This window comes from Hippopotamus amphibius, chromosome 1 (assembly GCF_030028045.1).
Source record: "Hippopotamus amphibius kiboko isolate mHipAmp2 chromosome 1, mHipAmp2.hap2, whole genome shotgun sequence".
NCBI classification, from domain to species: domain Eukaryota; kingdom Metazoa; phylum Chordata; class Mammalia; order Artiodactyla; family Hippopotamidae; genus Hippopotamus; species Hippopotamus amphibius.
The window spans coordinates 20,597,790-20,603,026 of NC_080186.1; positions in this window are offsets into that span (position 1 = coordinate 20,597,790).

Sequence of the window (5,237 nt, forward strand, 5' to 3'; positions counted from 1 at the left end):
AGACAGAATCTCTCCCCTCAGATCAGACTTACACCGCTTAGTAGACTTCACCAATCTAACAAAAATTTATTAGTTTTCCTAACAAAGTATCTTTCCCTCAAGCTTTCCCCATCTAAGTAAAACCTTAATTTTATCACCAAAACCTCAATTTCTCTCTCTCCCAGTCCATCAGTCCAGTCCATTCATGATCAATCCATCAATAATTTCTATTGGCTCAATTTTATAAATCTGTTGTGGACCCAACAAGTTCGCATCATCCTACCTGCAGTGGACACAGACTCTATGAGGTTCTTCAGATTCCTCAGCTGCCTCTTCAGCTCTCATTTGGACCCCACCTGCACTAAGTCACCCTTCCACTTTCAGGCTTGGATGAAAAATCACTCCTGAGCCATGAGATCTGGCTTCCTAAAAGGCAGCCAAGTGGCTGGATGATTTGGTCCAGAACCATGGAGACATTAGCTCCCCAGAGGCAGGAGTTGAAAGATAGGAAACAGGAGATGAAAAGGGAGGAAACTGGGCTGGTAAACACCTCTGTCTGCCTTCAAGTTTCCTCTTTTCAGCCCTTCCAGAAAAGTCTCTTGTGCCAAATAAATACACCCTCCGAATGGCCTACTGTCTCTTCAGCTTGTCGGGAAACAGTAGGCAGTGTATAACGCATCCCATCTCATGGCCGTGCATCTTTCCTTTTCCTTACCCTCATCACCCTGGCCTTGCATCTCCCAAGTGAAGTACATTAATCCTTTGCTCAGCCTTTTCTTTCTCAAGGAACAAGGTTAATGCCAGGGTAAGACACAACCCCAGTCCAAGCCACTATTAACTCTCTCTGGGGTAATGCCTCACCACACCTGTGAACTTGTGAGCAGTGCAGGTCTGGAGCCCTACCCCAGACCCACAGAGTCAGGTTGCTGGAGAAGGGGCTCAGGACTCTGTGATTTCTGTGCCCACTAAAGTTTGAGGAAGAAAGTTTCTAGAGGAGAAAAACTTGTTGCTGTCTTCCCCTGCTTACTCCCTGACTGTGTGGTGGTGGATGACCATGTGAATCTTGGAGTTGCAAGTAACAGCTTCATGACCATAAGGCCAAATGTTGCCAACATACAGGCAGTGACAGAGTAGAAAGCCTGGGACAGCTCTGAGCTGCTGAGCTCATTTTAGAGCCACCGAACTCCAGATACTTCTGTGAGATAACAAGAGGCCTTTATTCTTGTCAGGTAATCTGTTACTTGCAGCTGAAAACAGCCCTGATACCATATATTGTTTCATCTTATCCTCACACTAATGAGAAGTGGGGATAATTTCTCCACTTTACAGGTGAAGAAACTGGGTCTTGGAAAGGTTGAGGCTTTACGAGGTCACACATGCTATAGTGGCAGGGCCAGGAGTCCAGCACAGGCCCATCTGGCTCCAGAGCCCCCATATCCCAACCCATGGCTCTGTTCTGCAAACTGCCTCAGACGACATTCAGTTCGCAGTGTGAAAGGAGGAGTTGGGCTTGGAAATGTGAATGTAAATTGTCAGCCTGGACTGAGTTCTAGATGGGGAGGCTGAAGCGTTATTGACTGACTGCAGAAGAAACATCCCCTTCATTTTCCCACAGAAATGCAGGGAATGAGAACGTTTTTCTCAGTTATTCAAAAGCTTTGTCGTTCTTCAGGGCCACGGGTAGAACTGAATGGGAGGGACGGGTCTTAAATCACCTTCGAAGAAGTCTTGGTCAAATACTTGAAAGAATCAAAAAGAACCCCAAGGATCACCTTCCACTCTTAGTAATGCGGACAGGAAAGAGCAACAACTCTGCATCCTTACTGAGCCCTCACTATAATCCTGGTACTCTTCTAAATGCTTTATTTGAGTTATTTAATTCTCAGAATAACCTGGTAACATCATTGTTCCCACTTTACAGATGAGAGAGTTGAGGCACAGGAGAGTTAAGTAACTTGCCCAAAATCACATAGTTGGCAAGTGACTAAATCTGAGCCTGAAGCCTGCATCAGAAACCTCCACACTATTCTAAGTCCCCAGCAGCTCTCCCTGGGCCACACTGACGGGAGAGTGAAGACCAGAATCTACAACTGCCTTCACTGGTCTGGTCGCCATGATATGCCCCAGCCCTTAAAGCTGGCAACTCCCACCCCACCACCCACCATTTTCTGCCATTGAACCTCTGAATGTATGCAGCTTCCCTGCTGGTACCACCACCCCACACAGGGTTTCCAGCAACTCTGTCCCTTTCTGCTGCTACCAGATGAACCTGGCCCTTGGGAGCCCATCTCCTACCCACCCCCACTATGTTTAACAGAAAAAAATTTTACCCCCTCACACTTCCTTTACCAGGGCTGGAGGTTTAGCTGAGCAAAGACTAGTTTCTGGAATGTTTTTATTCTAAGATCACTGTGTGCCAAATGTATGACACACTATCTCGTTTAACCCTCACAACAATGTTTTACAAAGAACACTGAAACCCAGAGCAGATAGTAAGTTGTCCAAACTCCTCCCGTGCTCCTGGCACAGCCCCAGTTGAGCCCAGCAGGTACCATGCCAAAGCAAGGGCCCGATTTCCACTCCCAGCACAGGAGCCCAGACCCCTCACGGTCCCTGGGCCCCAAAGGAACCTTTTTGGCTACTCTGACCTTTGGCCGCTCTGGAGCTGGAGCAAAGTGGGGCCCTGATAGGGCCTGCATGGCAGGGGACCAGCCAGAGGCTGGATGCTTCCCCGGAGAGTTTTAGCAGTTGAGGACACAGTGGCCCACTGTCCTCCCAGAGGCAGCCACTGCCATGTTGGTGTAGACAACTTGAGCCCAAAAACAGGCGTGGGGAGAAAGAGGTGGGCCCGAATGTATCCAGTCTCCAGTCTCCTCAGTCTCAGGCCCTTGGTTCTCCCCTTGCCATCTCTTTTTTCTGACCCAGATGAGAAGCTCTGTCCCTTTCTGGATTCTACCCTGAAACTCATGCACCCAAAGCATTGGTCAGCCAAGTAGACTTCACAAAAGGTTTGGGAGTTCCTTGAAGTGTTCACATGGTATCCCATGCAGCAAAGAACTTTAAGCAGCATCTCTGTAACGGGTTCAAAGTCCTTGCAGCCACCCCTGCCGATAAGAATTACCCCCCTGGTCCTTTGCCCCATACATCCCGCCATTTGCCCCTCGTCCATCCTTTCCTGACCCAGGAAATTCAAATTCTCCTCCCTCCTCTGCCCAAGCAGTTCAGTTCCCCAGCTCCTCATGGAGCCAACACAAAGGCCTTCCATCGTCCTGGGCCCACCCTCCTCAGAAGATACCTGTGGTTGTACGTTTCATTTTTTCCTGCTGTTCTCACGGACTGGAATTGGAACTCTCATAAGGAGGTGTCTACTTAATCTGTGTTACATGTTTAACATATATAAATAGTTTGGGGTGAGTTTCTTTTTGTTTGCACAAGTGAAATCATGTTGTACCCAGTGCTCAGCGACCGGCTGGTTTCACTCAACCTAAAGCATAGACGTCTTCCGGATCATCAGTAATAATGCCTGAACTTCTTAAGAACTTAGCTTGTGCTGGGCAGTTTATATCTGCACTGTCCCAACCTGATAGCCACTAGCCACATGTGGCTACTCAGCTCTTGAAATGTGGCTGGTGCTACTGAGGAACTAAGTTTAAAAATTTATTTAATTTTAATTAAATTTAAAAATATAAATATGTCTGCTAAATGCAACTTTTCTTTTTGGTAGGACTATGTTTTATTTTATTACATTGTTTAAGATATTGTTGTATAGCTGAAATGTGGTGTAGGTGTAAAATACATACCAGATTTCCAAGACTTAGTAGGAGAAAAAGAATGGAAAATATCTCAATAATTTTTATATTGATTCATATAATCATGTTACAATGATATTTTGAATATATTATGTTAAAATATATATTATTAAAATTTTTAAAAATCTTACTTTTATTTGTTTATTTTAATTAATTAATTTATTTGTTTATTCATTGGCTGCATTGGATCTTCATTGCTGCGCATGGGCTTTCTCTAGTTGCAGCGAATGGGGGCTACTCTTCATTATGGTGCATGGGCTTCTCATTGCAGTGGCTTCTCTTGTTGCAGAGCACAGGCTCTAGGCTCACAGGCTTCAGTAGTTGTGGCACACGGGCTTAGTAGTTGTAGCTCACATGCTCTAGAACGCAGGCTCAGTAGTTGTGGCACATGGGCTTAGTTGCTCCTCAGCATGTGGGATCTTCCCGGACCAGGGATGGAAACTGTGACCCCTGCATTGGCAGGTGGATTTTTTACCACTGCACCACCAGGGAAGTCCAAAATATATATTATTAACATTAATTCTACCTGTTTCTTTTTACTTTTTTAACATGGCTACTAGAAATCTTTTTTTTTAAATAAATTTATTTTATTTTTTATTTATTGGCTGCATTGGGTCTTCGTTACTGTGCACGGGCTTTCTGTAGTTGTGGAGAGCGAGGATTACTCTTCGTTGCGGAGAGCAGGCTTCTTATTGCAGTGGCTTCTTTTGTTGCGAAGCACGGGCTCTAGGCATGTGGGCTTCAGTAGTTGTGGTGAGTGGGCTCAGTAGTTGTGGCGCACGGGCTTACTTGCTCAGTGGCATGTGAGCTCTCCCAGGACCAGGGCTCGAACCCGTGTCCCCTGCTTTGGCAGGTGGATTCTGAACAACTGTGCCACCAGGGAAGCCCTAGAAATCTTAAAATTATATATGCGGGTTGTATTATATTTCAGTTGGACAGCACTGCTTTATTTGCATTACCTCATTATTCCACAGATTTGTTCAACAAATATTTATTGAGTAGCTTCTTTGTGCCAGCACTAGGCTAGGCACTGAGGATACAGCAATGAATAAAGCAGACCAAAATCCTGCCCTGATAGAGCTTCCATTCTAGATTGCAAATTTTTTACAATAACTATACCAAGTAGATACTATTGTTAGCCTATTTTTTAAAATAAATCTTTTTTTAAGCTCTTTATTGGAATATAATTGCTTTACACTCTTGTACCAGTTTTTGAGGTACACCAAAGTGAATCAGCTGTATTTATACATATATCCCCATATCCCCTCCCTCCCATGACTCCCTCCCACCCTACCTGTCCTGGCCCTCTAAAGCATCACCCATCATCGAGTTGATCTCCCTTTGTTATATAGCAACCTCCCACTAGCTATGTATTTTACATTTGGTAGTGTATCTATGTCTATGCTACTCTCTCACTTCATCCCAGCTTCCCCTTCACCTCCCCCCCCA